At 54.0% G+C, this 17,887-nt stretch overlaps 1 protein-coding gene across 1 annotated transcript in view; it reads right to left on the bottom strand.

Moving 5' to 3' along the window:
- Positions 1-17,887, bottom strand: part of FAM53B (family with sequence similarity 53 member B) — a 108,458-nt gene extending 90,571 nt beyond the window's left edge. The window contains exon 1 of the mRNA XM_019654193.1: positions 17,704-17,887. The gene's annotated coding sequence lies outside the window, so the exon portion shown is untranslated. The remainder of the gene's footprint in view (positions 1-17,703) is intronic.

Genomic DNA, 17,887 nt, shown 5'->3' with positions numbered 1-17,887 from the left:
AGCGAAAGACGTGAGACAAGCAGCAAGTTCAGGTTCACTCTGCACAATGGAAAAAGTGAGATGAAATCAATCTTTTCAGGCAGTCAACAACCACTGACAACTCAGTCATCCAACCACTGGCCGGCTCTGCATAAACTCAGGCATATTACTGCCTGGCTCTGGGCCTCAGTTTCCCCAGTTGTAACAAGGTCTGTTTCACCTCCAGAAGCCCAGCCTGGGCTCATCGGTCATTGGGTAAGAGAGAGAATGAACAGGGCGGTTGGTTCCGGGCATTGCTGGGCGTCCCAGTTCCTACCACGACAAGGGGACACTGCTTTCAGGACACCTGAGACAAAGGGCACCTCAGCCTGAGGACTGATGCCTGGGAAGTCTGGGGAAGCATCTGGAGAGCACGAGCATCAGGAGGGGGCACACTGCTGCGGTCACCCGGCATCTCCATGTCAATTGTTAGCTCAATCCAATTCGGGTTGAAAATGGGTAAAATAAACCTAGATGGGAAACCAAAACTCAAAACCAATGCTGCCTCCTTTGGCATCCAGGGCCCAGGTAAGGAAGGGAGATGGGGGGCAGGGGTGGTCAGTGGTGGGGCATGCTGTAAGAGAAATAATTACCTAAAGGTAAGAAGTAGATGTCTCTCCAACTATTGTGAAGACGGTCTGAAGACAAATGTTTCCAGAAAAATGGTTGGTGTCTTAGACTGCTCAGGCTGCCGTAACAAAATACTCTAAGCCGGGGGGGCTCCTAAACAATGATTTATTTCTCACAATTCTGGAGACTGGGAAGTCCAAGGTCGTGCAGCCCGAAGGTTCGGTGTGAGATGAGAGCTCTCTTCCTCACTCACAGCCATCCTCTCACCGTGTCCTCACGTGGTGGGAGGGGTGAGGACTCTCTCTGGGGTCTTTCATAAAAGCACTCATCCACCCTCATGACCTAAGCACCTCCCAAAGGCCCCGCCTCCTAATATCACTGCCTTGGGCATTAGGTCTCAACACACAAATATGGGGGGGACAAACAAACATTCAGTCTGTAGCAACTAGAAAACCACACATCTTTGGAAATCTAGGGACAAGCTTCCCAGAAATTAAGACGCAAAGTTTTGTAAGTGTGTCCCTCTGCACAGTGGGGAAGTAAGAAGGGAGGTCATGCTCAGGAGCAGGGCAGGCATGCCAGTTCCTAGCTGGGACCTGCACAGGACGCCCCACACCCCTGCTGGGGTAAACACGGGCGCCCTTGCCACCTGCTTCAACAATGTGACTTTACTGCAGTGGTTCCCAAAGTGTGGTCCCTGGACCAGCGACAGCAGTCTCCCCCGGGAACTTGTTAGAAATGCAGTTTCAGTCCACACCCCAGACTGACTGAATCAAAAACTCTAGGAGTGGGGTCCGGCAATCGGCATCTCAACAAGCCCTTCCGAAGGTCTGAAAACAGATGTTTGAGTGAATTTGGTACCTAGAACCCTGGCATTTGGGAGGACAAGTTTGAAGATGAAAAAGCTGGGTCCATCAAGGTTGAGTCCCTTGCAAAAGGCCACGAGGTCAGTCAGCGGAGGGAGGCCCGGGCCCTGCTCCCAGCACTTCCTCTGGGCCAGGACCTGGGGATCTAGATAAAACGGACCTACTGCGTGTCCTTAAGGAGTTTCCCACAGGCCCTGGGACGCACTCAAGAAGAATGCGGGCATGGTCAGGGGGCCGCTGGGCTCCTTCTCAAGAGTCTGGACCCAGGAGAATCGGGGGCTGGACAACGCCCCCAGGCAAGGAACAGGCTGCCCGGCCGGAGGGAGCAGACAAGGACGCCATGTTTCTGCTGCAAGTCAGGGACGGCGGGAAGGGCTTTCAGGCCATGGGACCTACGGCCCACATTTCTCAAATTCACAAACAATCCAGAACAACATTAAGAAGCCCAAAGCTTGACCACATATTGAAATGTATGTGAGAATCAGAAGAAAAGAAAACGTGTGCAGAATGTCTGCCCCAAGGGGAGAAAAAAAAATGCAGGGGAAAGGTCAATGAAAAGGGTAACTAATATTAAAAATGTGGGCGACTATGAAGTGAAAACGCAGTTCTTGGAAGACTACAAATGGCCATTTGGAGAACCTTTTCTTTTTTATTTCCACTTGCTTCCCTGAGTCTCTGTCACGAAGAATGAGCTAAAAGGCCCTGAGGCGCATGTTTTCATTTACCCTAAGAAATTTTTCTCTTTCTACCACCAGCAGAAGTTATCTGCTTGATACAGGGCAGCTAGACTGCCTGTCAAAATAATTTCAAGATTAAATCTTTGTTTTAAAAAAATCCTGTAGCCATCTGTTAAAATCATGGAGGCACTTTTAGCCTAAGAAGATTAAGCTGAGGGAAGCATCGGAGTGACTTTAGGAGGGGCGAGTGGGGGAGACAAAAAGGATGCCCGGGGCGCTTGGCATCAGGTGGAAGGGACCCTGGGCTGAGGCTGGCTTTCAGAGTGAAGGGACTCATCTGCGGTGCTGCTCTCCCAGAGCCAAGTCCATGTCCGCGGTGACCGGGGCAGCAGCAGCGTGAATACGCCGCTGAGATGAACGGAGCATTTCCCCTTCTCTGAACACGAGTTTACCTGTCACAGTGTTACCTGCAGGTGGAACTGCTAGCAGGACTAGGGAGGGCAGGGCCCGGCGCCCTGGGCGTCCCCACTAGGAACTGCCATTTGCCATGGCTCGCCCTGCACCAAATAACCGGGAGAGCCAGAAAGTCTGAATCTGTTTTCTGAATGTCTTGTCCACTCCAGGGATCTCAAACTCAAATGACGTCCAGAGCCAAGCAGGGAACATAAGGGTGAGTGAGCGCGCGGGGTGGGAACAGCGGTGAAGTGCAGAGAGAGCGCCCCACAGACTGGACAGCGACTCCGCTGTGGCTACCACTGTGCGGTTGTGTGGAAGAGAGGGCCCAAGATACCATTAAAAACCTTCTGACTTGTCAAGAGCAGCTGAAACTCCAGGCTTCTCTGTACAATCCCCTAAGTTTTAAACCTTGTCCAGAAATGCAAAATTCGGAAAGCATCATGGAGGCCAAACCAATCGTGAGTGAGGACCACATCTGGCCCCCAGACCACACGTGTGCATCCTCTGGCCTAAAGGATGCTGACGATTCAAAACTCTGAAACTGCCTGCATGAGCTGTGCTTTCGTCTTGGTTTGAAGCGTGGCGTGGCCTCATTGGGCCCCAGCGCCCCACAGTCACGCATATCCATTTGCATCACTCCTGACTCACTCTGAGTTCGCCGAAGGCCTAAAAATGACTAGAAGGCACAGAATGTCTGAAATCCTGAGCACATCAGAGCACTGCCATGAAGTTCCCAGCCCCCAGCAGTGGGGCCGGCCTGCCCACGCACATACTTGGAGAGGCGGCTGCCCTGCTTCGACTCTCTGCCTGGCATCCATCCTACAGGGCAAGCAGCAGCGTCGTCGGGGGCTGGGGTGGGGGCGGGGGCTGGGATCTGCCCTGCCCTCCCCAGGAGAGCTCCCTCCTGGCCTCTCCCACAACGTGGGCTTGGGGAAGGGAAAGCGTTTCCTCACCAAATACTTGAAACAAATGCAAGTAAAGCCAGCAGATGGAACAGATGATCCTGGGTCCCTGACGCCTACAGACGGCTGGCTTCGGTCGGGTCATCGTGAACAGAACAGCTGCTTCCTCAATCACAACCCCTGCACAGAACACAGGATTCTGTTTTGATGACTTCTACGCAAGATATAGAAATGAGAGGGGGGTTTCCTGCCTTTTATTTCAAAACAGTCCAGGACAAACGAAGACTTTTGTACCAAAACAACACATTCAAAGAGAAAGTGCAATGAAGTGAGTTTTCTTAAATGTCAACCCACAGAGCCACCTACTCCTCTGCCCGGAGGCCTGATGAGACTGTGACTGGGGGAGCCCACCCAGCACAGCACAGCCCATGATGGGGGATCACACCAGCTGCTGAGCAGAGACAGGCTTTGGGACAGATGGTTTCTTATTCCTGCCTTTTCTAAATGTGTTTGTCCTGATTGTAAAGGGAGTAGGCACTTGTCTAAGCTAGGGAAATTCGTGCAGGCTGTACTCATGTAAGCCCAACAGGGACAGGCCTGGCCGTTCCCAAGAGCAGGAGTGGCCAGGCCCCTGAGAATACACAGCATCCCACCAGAGACCGCAGGGCAGGTAGGCCTGGACCAGGGCAGCCCAGCAGTAAACCACCACACGGCTTTCCTCCATCGGCACGCTCCAGTGTGGGGGGAGCTGGTGCCTACAAGGTGGCATCACAGCCGAGTCCAATGAACGGAATTCAAACCCATTGTGCCGTCATACCTCAAAATGGCTGCCCCAATCACCTGCCAAAGAGATTCCTCTTCAGGCAATATCTGAACCAAGCAAGACAGGGGCTCCAGTGCAGCCCAGCTCCAGACTCGTCAATAGGCTGCCTCAGCGCGGCAGCTGATGGCATGTGACGGGGAAAGCCACATGACGTTGGCCAGCTGGGGGACCTACACTCATCTTCCTTCCTCACATCACACAGCGGCCACCTCTCTGAATGAACAAAGTGGTTCCTTATCTGTTGCCCATGGAAAACATGGCCATCTCATCAAAACAAAATGTTCCCACCCCAGCATGGCAGGAACAATGGTAACAATGGTGTAACCCATCGGGTCCAGATGGTCCAGAAAGAGCATGATCTGAATACTGGAAAGTTGGGATTTCTGTGATTTCCGCAGGGCCCAGTGAGCAAACACACACGGGGGTGGGGTGGGGGAGTGTGGGCACAGCACAGCTGAGGCGGCCATGGGCCCAGGGGAGCCAGGAGCTGGGGTCACAGGCTGGAGAGTGGCAGGGCTGAGTGGGGTCCTCACCGGTCACTTGCAGTTGGGGGCTGTGGCCTGGGCTGTTTGGGGGCTTGTCACAGAGGCCTGGGGGGGGGGCAGCCTCTCCACTCCCTGCCACGTAGCACATGTCTCCACCATCGCCTCTGAGTCAACAAGCCCAGCTCGGCTCTGTGTTTTTGGGCCAGGCAAGTCCAGTTCCTTTCCTTCCTGGAATGCCTCCTCTACACTCCGGTTCTCTTGGGTTCGCCTTCTCCACGTGCTGGGAGATGGTCTAGCGCACTCCTTCCTGCTCAATGGGGCTTCCTGTGATGAAGGCAATGTTTTCTATCTGTTCTGTCCGACATGACAGTGGATAGCTTCACGTAGCTATTGAGCAAGTGACACGTGGTTAGTGAGGCTGAAGAACTGAATTTTTAATTCCATTTAGTTTTAATTTAAAAATCTTATGATTTTGTCAATTATAACCTCAAAAAAGCTGAAGAAGTTTTTAAGTAGTTATATGTGGCTAGTGGCACATATCTGGAGTACAGAGCATCTACACAGAGGAGACGGGACATTTTTTCTGTGAAGGGCCAGGCATTGTAGACCGTATGGTTCCTGGCACCGCTGCTCAGCTCTGCTGCTATAGCATGCAGGCAGCCGTAGACACTAGGTACACCAATGGACATGGCTGTGTGCCAATAAAACTTATTTCTAAAAACAGGCAGTGGGCCAGATTTGGCCTGTGGGCTTAGTTTGCCAGCCCCTGATACAGGGTATAGAGCTGGGAGTTCAAATCCAGGACTACTGCCCACCCGCTGGGTGACCTCGGTTATCTTTCTCTTACTGAACCTCAATTTTTTCATCTATAAAAAGGGAATAATCATAGTACCCACATCTCAAGGTGGGTATAAGAATTAAATGAGAGGCCTGTAACACTCTTAGTATGATGCCAGCACAGAGTGGGCATTCAAAAAGTACACGTGGGGCACCTGAGAATGTGCCGGGTACTCTGACTTCTAATATCCTATTTACGCCTCCCTATCCGGTTAAGCAGGCACTACTAATTAGTCCCCATCTACAGAGAAGTTAAGTACCTCCTGGTTCAAAGTCAAATCCAATAAAGTGGCAGAGCTGGAACCCAGGGCAGCCATTTCCTGGCCCCGTGCCCTCGGTCTCTCTTCCTCAGGCTTTTCCAACTGACACCAGCCCTCCCGGAGACTGCCTGCCTGTCTGGGCTCATGTGTACTAACGTGTCTTCCACGAGGGACAGCACCTGGTCTCCCTGAGATCCCATGGACTCAACTAGAAACAGGGCAGGGGCTGCCTGCGTGGTCACAGGAGAAAAGCTGGGCCAGGCATTTTCACATGGGTTCAAGGCCGCGCAGGAAGCTAGCAGGCCCAGGGGGCTCCCAGGTGCACAGAGCCGACGCCACGCTGGCCGTGCTCTCACACGGCAGAGCAGAGGGGCTGTGCCACAGCCCAGAGCAGTGACATCCTGGAGTCTTTTCTGCATCACTCAAGGGACATGCCTGAGCCTCCCACAAGTTTAAAAACTGATTTATTTTATTTATTTATTTTTTTTAAGGCAAGTTAGAACCCATTTACCTGTGGACCTCCACACCTGTCAGCAGCCCAGGGGTGGCCCCTGCACAGTCCAGGCTTCTATTCTTGGCATGTCACTTTTCCACTCGTTTCCAGTTCATCTTTTGGCCTATTCAGCCTCAGCCAGGCCCGATCTCTCTCGTATTTTTCTTTCTAATAGGTGGGGGCGTTTGCTAAGCTCCCTGGGAACAGGGAGGTTTATTGCCAAAATTAGGGCCATTTTTTGCAATTAACTCACTTCTCTCCTCAGGACTAAATGCTGATGAGCAAATCCTTACAGGGCTCACAGAAGAAACCCAAAAAGATGGGCTGCTGAACTGCCCCTCCTTGCAGGTTCATGATTTTCCTTAATTCTCCTCCACTAGACCCAAGTCACATGCCACAGTCCATAGGGCCTGGAATCTGGGCTGGCATCTGAGGGTGTGGAGGCCACAGGGGCGCCAGGAGTCAGGTGACCCGGGCAGAACATTCTCGCGTGTTTGTGTCAGCAACTCCCCCGCCCTTTGAGAACACGGTGCGAACACGCTACGACAGAGCCCAAAGGGCACCGAAGCGCCTTTCCAATCATACCAACACGGTTACTAGTTTTTCCTTTAAGGGGGAAAAAAGGTGGTTTTACACTGAACCGGACTTTTTCCAACTCATGCGATGCCGAAAGGTTTTGCTCATTTTGATTTTTTAGTCCCAGTGCAGGCACAGGCAAGAAATGCTGGAAGTTCTTGGGAATCCCAAGTGCCCCTCCCCACCCTATCCCCACTGAAAGCAAGAGCTTCAGCTGAAAATAAACAAAGACCACATCCCTCTGGCCAAGCAGATGGCACTTGATGGAAGTTCTGTATGTCGGGAAGTAGCCCTCCAAGGAGGTGACTCCAAGGTCGAATGACTAGGCTCCTAGGCAGTCCCCCCAGAAGGTGGCCCCCAGAGAGGACCGCTGGAGAGGGCTGCCCCCTTCTCCTCCGGCTTCCTCGCCAGCATCCAGCTGCTGACCGACCAACCGCCACCCTCTGCGGCCTTTGCCCTGCCCTGGTGTGCCACCTCTCTCCTGGGCCAGTCTGTGGCCTCCCAGCTGTCCACTCCAACCCTGCTCTGCACTGCCACTCCCCAAATACTGAGACTTCAAACATGCAAGCATCAGCAGATGGCTGCCTAGCCTCTGGCCCTTTAGGGTTAAGTCCAGACTCCTTCAACGTGAACCCACTGCCATTCTGACCTTGACCAGCTTAGCTCCCAGGCCATCGGCCTCCTCTCACCCAAGCGCTCAGGTCTGGGTTATTCTCACCCACCTGCCGTCCCCCAAGCACCCCGGAGGTGGTCTCATGCTGCACGTACTGCTCTCTGGTCTGGCTCTCCGCCTCCCCATCCATTCTTCACCTGTCTAAACTGCTGCTCATTCTTTGAGACTCAGGAAGCCTTCTCTTCCTTCCTCCTCTCGGCGCAGTGGAAGTGACCTTCCTCTGACTCCCACAAGGCTGTGGTCTCACCAGTATCTTGGGCCCAAACCTCCGTTACATTTATTGGGGCCTACTATGTGGGCCCGGCACATAGTAGGAACCAAATAAAGACAACTGCAGTCTGACCGTCCCTGGCACAAGCCTGTGTGCTCCTTACAGAAAGGGACTTGGCTTACTCATCTCGGACTTCCCAGGGCCTGACACACAGTAGGTGTTTACTAGACACTGACTGGACTGAGTTGTGCCGGGGGACCACCAGCATAGCAGTGTTCTGTGGTCACCACAGAAACAGTGGACATATCTGAAGAGGCAGAGAGGGCAAAGAAGACGAGTGCTGTCACATCCAGAGACCGGAGGCAGCCCAGATGCCATGGTGACCCCCTCAGTCACAAAGCTTCATGATGTCCAAGAAGAGGGTGTCTCAAGGCCACCCAAGCCCAGCCACCTTGGTGGCCCCTGCAGAGGCCCTCTAAGATCAGCCCCAAGCACCTGTGCCAGCCTCTGAAGGGAGGAGGCTGCTGCAGCCTGGAGTCAGGGCCCCTGCCCAGAACTCGCTAATAATACTGAGTTTTCACACCTTGTTGGGCTGTGCCAAGAAAAGCCCAGCGACCACTGGGGAGGGTACAGGCCTGTCCCTCTGTCATCCCAGAGGTCAAAGGCCCCTTTCAAAAGCTTCGATGAGCTTCTAAGCTCATCAAATAATGAGCTCCTGCTCCTGGAAAGACTGCTGGTCATGTTCAGGTGGCAGAGGGGTCCAGGTGTAGCAGGAATCGCACCCCAGGAGGCGGCGAGAGGCGGCCAGCTGGGGGCAAACGCCCCAGTTGCAACCACATGACCTGCACCGAGAGGACGCTGATTGCAGTTGCGAAAGGCAGCCTGCCAGGTGAAAGCAAATAAAGACATCAACGGCAAGGAATCTAAAAAGGTAGTAAATGGACCTCTCACTCTCAGCCCAGACAGGTGTGTGGCCACTGAGATTTCCAGAGATTCATTCACAGAAGTTGGTGAGAGCAGAGCCGTTTGAGGCTGCTTCATGACACTTACATGCATTTTATTTTCTATGTTTAGGACCAAATTAAATCACTTTTGGTAAACAGAGATTTTGTTTCCTAAAGAGAAAGCTTAAAAGATTTCACCAGTCTTAACTCTTGTGAAGAGACACACTGCGAACTGAATTATAACACATGCTTTCAAGACTTCCTCCCAGAAAATAGTAAGTCACCTGAGAACGAAGAATGCTGGGTTGAAGAAAGCTCTAACTGTCCCAGTCTAACACATGTGGCCGAGCCCAGCTCAAATTTAAGTCTCTTCTAGCTCTGTCCTTCGTCCTGTTGCCCACTGGGGCCATTAGGACAATCAGCCTTGTCCTTCCAGCCCTCCATCTGTCCTCCCAACAGCACATGCCTGCCACAGGCTGCACAAGATGCTCACTGACATTCTCTGGGCTCTAAGTGTCCCCACCCATGGTGTCTCACTCAGTGCCCGAAACCCACGGGCTGGGTGCTGTCAGAATGGCCATAGTCCAGATGAGGGAGGCCAGGCCAGGACACTGTCGCCCGCCCAGGGGCAAGTGGTCAGCAAAAGGCAGGCCTGGGATTTGAACCCAGGCACTGATTCCAGAGCTTAATGCTGTGCTTGCCCTAAATGTCGCAGACTGGGTGGAACCTACACTCTGCCCCAAGTTCTCCCCTTGTCAGCACGCAGCCTGCCCTGGACCTCATGGCAGCACATCTGCGATCGGGTCCGACTTGCGTCCCCTACCTCACATCTCTCTGCATGGCACCGCACCTTTCACAGGGATTCTCAGACAGACCCTTAACCAGTCCTCCTAAGAACGCTGGGAGCCAGGGGCAGCAAGATGAAACACCCAAGGTCAAGAGGGTCACACAGCAAATGAGGTCTAGCCAGTGAGCAGCAGTGTGCCCACCACCTGCCATCCGGGGAACGCGACCGCTTGACTGCTAGAGGGGCTTTACCGGAGGGGTGCTCCACGGGGCTGGCCCCAGGACCCTGCCACAGTGAGCACCCCTGCATTCCACACCCCCTCTGGAGTCTCCCAACCACAGACACCCCTTGCCCCTGGCCCCTCACCTCGCCCAGAACGTGGAGGCGGCCGGCTACAGAGGACGTTGTCTTTCCACCTCCAAACAGGCAGAGAGGCCACTCGCAGCCAGCAGATGGAAACCTCCCTCGGCTTCCAGGCCCCTGGCCAACACGAATGCCAGAGCAAGGGGAATTCCAGGCGTGGACGAGGCCTCTCCCAGCTGGGCCTTGTCCGTCAGGGCACTTCATCCAAAGGGCAGCTGAGAAGGATGGTGGCCTCCCCAGGAGGGAGGACGGGCAGGCAGCAGCACTAGAACCCACAGAGGCCACCACCTCCTCCACCCAGGGCACTGCTCGACTGCCGGGACACAGGCAGGCCCCCAACAGGCCCTGCTCTCCAGGAGCCCACAGGCCCACCCAGCAAGCTCTGCCACATGGCCAGTCAAGCCCCTCCTGGAAGTAGCAGCGTGGTGTCCGGTCAGGCATCGCCAGGGACCGCCCCTGGGAAATGCACCCTGCTCACAGCAGCGACTGCGCCTCCTCTGCACTGGAGCAGGCGCTGGATGCAGAGGGAGCGTGGCGCGGCCTGTGCAGAGAATACAGGACCGAGGCGCCCGCCTAAGGAGCAGAAATCCCACTGTCCCTTTCACCCGGGGTGAGTAATTCTCCAGAGCGGCAGCGTTTTCAGCAATACATGGAGCTAGTCCCTCAGCCATAGACTGTGCTAAGGATTAAATGAACTAATGAAGTCCAGTGCCAGGCTCCAGGAGGGGCACTCAGCAGGTGCCCAGTCAATGCCTGCTAAACAAATGCAGGAATACGACCCCCCTTTCCCTACCTCATTAGGCCCAAACCCAACTCAGGAGAGGAGAAAGAGCCTATTTACCCACCACCACCAACGCGCAGAAGAGCAGATGGACAAACCTTTGCCAAGGCGACCGAAACCCCTTTCAACAAGCTTAAGATTTCAGGAAAGTCCACCGGGACTCAGTTTCCACCCACTGGGGGTTGAGCCAGCCTGCACTTTCAGCCACCTAAGGGATCCCTGCTGAGCAGGCATCGGGGAGGAGGTAAAAAATGGGATGGACTGGCAAAGTCGGCCAGGAGCCACGGGTGGCACGTTCCGCCAAGCTGAAGAGCTCTGCACAGCAGCCGTGTGCTGGGGGCCTATGCTGCGGCACGCATCCTGCCAGCGGGAGAGGGTCTCCACGTCTCCCGGGAGAGAACACAGCGCTCGGGCAGGGGACCCAGGAGACCAGTTTTGGGCACTAGCTATGTGACCTTGGGCAAGTCCCGCACCTCCCGGGGATCAGACTGCTCCTCCGGAAGATGACAGGGCAGCCTAGGGAAGGTCGCCCTGTCCGCAGGCCCTGGGCATCCTGCACAGAACTCAATGGAGTGTAACCCCAGGTGTGTCTGCCACAGAGGGCATCCCCTGCAGGACAGGTTCCAAGCGGTCAGGTACAACCAGGTGGCTGACGGTGTGACAGTCACTGCCAACAGAGGTGGAGTGAAAAGAAACGAGTGCTCACTGAGAATCACCAAGATGTGCTCTAGACCCAAACTGCATCTTCCCTCCCGTGAGCGCCACAGAGGGACACCATGTGCCAAGCCTCCACAAGGGACAAGACGCTGAAGACCAGCAGGACGGCAGGGACACAAGGGCCTGCACGAGAACTACCCTGAGACAACAGGCTAAATAAAACCCACCCCCTTCGTTCCCGGAAGAAGGTGGCTCAGAGGGGCTCTGTCCCCAGTCCTGTGCAGGGAGGTGTACCCAAGACCTGGCCCAGAAGAAACAGCAACTACCTGGGTGATGTCTGCAGCAGGCACTTCACCCACGCGTGGGTGCCTTTCAGATCCCCCTTCACTGAGACGTGGCTGGGGTGGAACATTACGACAGGCTTATCCCACTCCTGAACAGGAAGGCGCCCGACCTCCTGCGGAGGGAAGCGAGGTGTGCGTGGGGTCTGTTCCAGCCCTACTTCCTCAGTCTTGTGTGCACAACGGAATCAACTCAGAAGCTTTAAAAATACCAATGCTGAGTCCTACCCCTTATCTCTCAGATTCTGATATAATTGGCCCCGATGCAGCCTGGGCATCTGGACTTTGCTTTTAAACCTCCCCAGGTGAGTCTAATGCATAGCCAACACTGAGAACCACTGCTCTAGATTCTAGAAACTCAGCACACAGAGGGCCCAGCCCTGTCCCACAAACTCTGTGGGGGACGAAAGAGCAGCAGGGCCAGCCAGGCAGGCCTTGCTGGAGACGGGTGTCTTCACCCCACCCCCACACACAAACCAGGATGAACCTGTAAAGGGCCATCTGTCTGAGGCAGAATGCAGGCGCGGCCCAGCTCTGGCTGGGGCCTACCAAGTTCCCACACGCTGGAGGATGTACAATTCTGTTTCGTTATATGATTACTTTCGGCCTGTACACAAAACGTGATCTTGTACAAACCTGGGGTGGCAAGCATCACAAAATGATTTACTTTGAGACATCTGAATTACCAATGCAAAAAAAAAAAAATGCTGGAAACCCTTTTTAACAATCTCTGACTGGGAAACAGAATCTGAATAAACGTTGGGGCTTCTAGTGGGCTGCCAGATTTATTTCCCATTTCCCCCAGAAGGTCACTGGGAATAATTATATTTTCTTGTGAATCTGTCTTTTGTAAGGATGAAGCAAAACATTTCAGTCTTCCCAATCCAGGCTCTGCTTTTGGTCCGATGGTAGATACAGAGTCCAATCACTGCTTTAAAAAAAAGGAACTCTGTAGAAAAAGGGAGGGGCAAGGCAAAGAGGCAGCTAAATTTCTGTTTCCCTGTGGTGTTAACAAGACTAAACAAAATTTATGTTTCGAGATAAAACAGAACCCGTGCCTCTGTCTTATGAACATACCGACTGAGAGCATGGAGTACGGACAGCACGCAGGCTCTGAAACCAAAGACTTGGATAGGCCTACGAGCTTCTCGGGCCTTGCAGCTGTGTGGCCTGGAGCCAGTTACTTGGCCTCTCTGAGCCTTAGTTTTCTTCAGCTGTACCTACAGGACTGCTCTGAGAATTAGAGTCTACGCAAAGCCCCTGGCCAGGGTGGGTCTTCAACAACCAGCAGGCACTGCCGTTGTTCTTTAACCAAATCTGCATCCATTTTGGCTGAATGCTGCTGCACCCAACTTGTCATGGTCCTGAGTCTTGGGAACCACTTTACACCAACCAGCGCGGGAGGAGAATCTGTTTCTTTGTTTCATGGGAGAAGGGAAAAAGAGCGAACGCAGCCAGGGGTTGGCCTGCCCCTGCATCCTGGGGTCAAAGGGGTGTTTACTAAAACGATTTGCTTTCACCTCCCTAGAGTGGCCCCGTAGAAAAAGTCCCTCCAGGGACGACAGATGCCCAAGGGGCCCTATTTCCGCAATATATTCCTGCATGGTCTGGCCAAGTTGCCCCCATCCCCCCTGCAAAAGGCAGGTTCCCGCGCAGCCCCCACAGCAGGAGTGAAGGAGAACCATTAAAGAAGCGGGGGTGCCTGTCACACTTCTCCGTAACCCCTGACGTGATGTGAAATTCTACAAGGTAGACCCTTTGAAATGCAAAATCTTCCTGAGTCCTTCAAATGTGTTTTTATTTTCTCGGGTTCCTAAGGCTGCTTTTCAGACCCACCCATCAGCATTTCCCCTCTCAATCAACCCACATTTAACAAAAAAAGAAGAGGAAAGAGAAGGAGGCGGCGGCGGCGGTGGCGGCTGCAGCAAAGACGTCTCTGTTTTTTGAAAAAGCTCAAGTATCTCCAGTCGCTACAAGGGTAAAAAAAACCTTGTCCTCCGCTCCAGCCTCCTTGCATCCCCTCCTCCAAGACACCCTGAAGCCAAGTTTCCGCTGGAAGATTCCCTCCCATCCCAACCCGCAAGGCGCTCACTAACTCTGCCGCTGCTCAGGGTCTCCAAGAACTTTCTTGGGACAAGAATCCAGTGCCCTCTGACCCCAAGTTCGGGAAGGTTAAGAGAGGCACCGCCGAAACCACAACCCACAATTTTCAAGGCCCCAACCTTGATCCAAAATTGTGCGCACAGGAGGTTTGGATTAAACATCAAAGAAGACGTTACCTTAACGCAAAGTTGTTTGGCAAAGAAAATTACTTCACCCTAAGAAGAACCCTAGGGGACGCTAAATTGCTTTTGAATATAGACTTTTCAGTGGCGCAGTCATTAATCATATTAATGTAAACTGCGCTAAAACAAAACTTTTCTAAGCAAGTCTCTGGGCACATCAGCATATCTAAGCCTCTGGGTTTGTATCCAAAGTTCACATCCCGGCACGCCATGAAACGGCTGCTGATGGGGTCAGCTATTACAGTGCAGTCCCCGACCTTGGGCCGTAATAAAGGTGACTCAGCCGTGCAGAAAGAACCCTCATAAACTTAGGCAGGAAACACACACACACACACACAGAAATTAATTGGACAAGGAGAGTCAATGATTTTGGAAAGTGTATTCATTGGGCAAGTTTAAACAGCCACTCGCCCTCGATGATCAGATGTTGCACAAAGCAGTTGAGGGAGAACAGTCAACATTCCTCCCAGCACCCAAGTCCCGTGGCCAGGCCCTGCTTTGTGGGGTGGAGGCCAGGGCAGCAGCTGGACAAGGCGCGGAGAGTGGAGCCCAGTGGAGTTAAACTGCGCTGAGCCCCGCCAGACCCGGCCATGTGCTTGGTGTTGGCAACAAACCGGTTCTTTCAAGAGAGGAAGAGTCTGACAAAAAGGACAGCTGCAGCAAAGCGAGAAGCCAAGAGACAAAAACCTCGAAAAAGCCCTGGGTTTGGGATTCTCCCCTCCAGTTAAAAAAAAAAAAGTCACCTTCAGGGTTTTCAAGGGCTAATATATTAATGTGTCCCCCTTGCTGGATCAATTAAAGAGAGCCCCTCCACATCTGGTTTCCATCTAAGGCTGAGGCCTGTATTATCAGCATATTACATAACAAATGATGCCCGCAGGTTTCTTTTATTGCACATGAGAGAGGTGTGTGTGGTGGTGGTAATGATGGGGGTTGTGCTAATCTGAGTATTTGCTTATTTCAGCCTCTTTTTTTTTTTTTTACGGACAAGAACAAAAAGTTTTCCATGCAGTATGCAATTCAAAAAAGTCACACTGCCCAGATAAAACATCAGTGAACAACCTGACAGTAGGTCCCGCAGCCAGTCTTCAAAGCCCACAGCATCCAGCAGTGGGTGAGAGAAGGGCGTGCTTTTTCAAAGAGCAATGCAAAGATAAGCCAAATTGCTCCGAGGCGCCCCCTGCTGCCAGCTCCCAGACTTTACACAAGGCTCCCTCCTCTCCAGCCTCCTGCAGGGGAAGAGAACTGGCTGGACTTTTCTGTGCTTGGATCATTCATCAGGGGCCTGCTCCCTGAGCCCACTTAAGGACACCCAGCCCACTAGGCTGCCACAGAACTGGGGAGATGGAAAGGCCAGGGGATAGTAATAGAAGCAATAGGCGATAGAGAAAGACTAGAAGGTGTGGACAGAAAGAGCCTAAGAAATAATAACAGGGCTGCCCATAAAATATCAATTAAGTGTAGCCACCATGATGACAATACGGTATCCCCAAAAGAACTCTATGAACTTCCAACATGCTACTTCCATGTGCTATCTCCTAAGTTGAAAACAGAAGGGAGAAGTGACTAAAAACGTTATGTATCAAAACAGTGGGACACTCTATTTGTCCTGCCAGCCTTAGAACATTCAAGTCCACTTCCGCAGCAATGGTACTGCTAGCTTTTATTTACATCGTGTCTTCCATGTTAAAATGACTGTGCATCAATATCACATTCTCGGGGGAAAATAAGAAGTCCTTGGCAAAATTATCTGAAACAATCTTAACATCACCTTGTTCTTTGGATGGAGCATTTGGGAGAAAAACACAGACCTGCCCCAAGCCTCCTTCATTTTCTAGACTGGAGCAGTGCCCTGCTCCTAGGTCTGCAGGATGACTGGCAGCATCCAGACCCTAGCCAAGCGCAGGGTCAAGGGCTAATACTCCTGAACTTAAGACCCAAACCTTCTCCCACTAACATGGGCTTATCAACTGGGATAAGTAGCTATTTTCTGTGTACCTAGTTGTCTACAGCTAAGGGGAGGAAAAAAACCCTACAGATCTGTAATTCAGTATCAAAACTGTAGCTGAGATAAAGTTACTGCTAAGTAGAAACATTAAAATGAAACCAAAACCTGGCCAAGTCAGAACAGTCAATTTCATGCAGTCTGCTAACTCCATTCCTTCCCGAGTCCTCAAACCAAGTGGCATCTTTTAACCCGGAGTCCAGGATCTGGAGCAAAGAGGGATCCCCCTCCCTGCCGGTGGGAACTGCTGGGAACACATATGCTAGTGTGTCATTTGGAAGTCTGCTAATATGTTGTAAGCAGCACAAGACGCTTGCCTGGCTTCCCAGGCCAATAAACAATGCCATTCCAACTCCTGCAGCAGTCAATAGAAAACAGTCCCTGGTATCCACCATCCAACAATTCAACAAACATTTGTTCCTGTTGAACAACCAACCATCAGCCTGGTTCCATCTGCACCCGCTCGGGCAAGGCGAGCCCGGTGGTGGCGGCGGCGGTGACGACGGCACGAATGCCCTGCGCAGGGTCCCGGCCCCGAATGTAGCCGGGGGCCACTTGCCCACCACCACCGAGTCCAGAGACTGTAACGTCTGGAAGACTCGGAGTGTGGCCTATAGGAGGCAGAATCCCATTCATCAAATGCTGCAAAGAGCTGTTCTTTGTTCACCATCGTTCGAAGTACAGTACGTGTTAATGAACCCGGGCGGTCAGATGGAGGGAGCCCGGCTTCAGGGGGCGTCCGGGGGCGAGGGACCCTAGCAAGGCGGCTCGCGCAACTCACCGATGCTCCGCTGCCCGGTCCCCGCGCCACAAGCATTGTTCCCAAAGTCAGCGGGCGGGGGGTGGGGAGCTGGGGGGGGTGCCCAAGAAGCCACTTGGGGCAACGCACACCGAGGGCCCTCCCCACACTCTGGGTCACCTCGCGTCCTCCGTCCCCGCCCCACCAAGTGAAACCCCGAGAGAGGAAGAGGACTCCCACGGGTCTGCAAATCAAGGACTGGCAAAAACGTGACTCGACCCGTGTGCCCGTGCCGGACGGCCCTTCTCGCCATGTGCAAAAGCCACGGCGGCGCCGGCTCCCCCCACTCCGCGAGCCCCCACCGCGGCCGCCCTGCGGGCTTCGCCCGTTCGGGACGGAACGGCCCTCACCCGCAACGTGACCGCCCCGGCCGGTCCAGCAGCCGCGGAGCCCGCCGCTGCGCGTCCGCATCCCGGGGGTGGCAGACGCAAACTTCCGCGAACAAAAGAGTTGTCTGCAAACGATGCGGGAACTTCGGGACGAGGGGGGCCGCCCGGGTCCAGGGGCTCGGCGCCTTCGCCGCTGCCGCGAGCCAGGGCGCAAGTTGAGGCGCGTAGAGGGGGACACCCCCCGGCGCAGCCGTCCCCGCGCCCGCCCCGGGAAGCGCAGACTTCTCCGCAGGGGCCAGGCTGGCCCGTGCCCCCGGCTGCGCTCTGACAAGTCTCATGCCTGCACCAGGGGCGACGCTGAGCACCCCGAGAAGCCACCCGACCCGACGCGGAACAAGGCGGAAAAAGAGGAAACCCGCAACGTAAAAAAATAAAAATAAAAAGAGGCGCAAGCCCAGCACACACGCGACAGGGCTCCCTCCTGCCCGCGGCCGGGGCGCACAGGGCAGGGACCGCCGCTCGGACCAGCCCCCCGGCCGCCGCCGCCCGGCCCGGGGTCGCTTACTCTGCGCGGCGGGGCGATCCGGGCGCGGGCTCCGCGCCGTCGCCGCCGGCGCTCGCCGAGTCGTCCGGGCTGCCCGCCGCGCGTCCGCCGCGCGCACGCTCCGCCGCCGGCGCCGAGCGCTTTGTACCGAGCGGCTCCCGGGGAGGAGGAAATCGACTTGTCACTTCCTGAACTGTGTGCAACT

This window comes from Hipposideros armiger, unplaced genomic scaffold (genome assembly GCF_001890085.2).
Source record: "Hipposideros armiger isolate ML-2016 unplaced genomic scaffold, ASM189008v1 scaffold_216, whole genome shotgun sequence".
Lineage (NCBI taxonomy): Eukaryota > Metazoa > Chordata > Mammalia > Chiroptera > Hipposideridae > Hipposideros > Hipposideros armiger.
The sequence above is the reverse complement of the archived record's forward strand: the minus strand, read 5'-3'. Positions and strand labels throughout refer to the sequence as shown.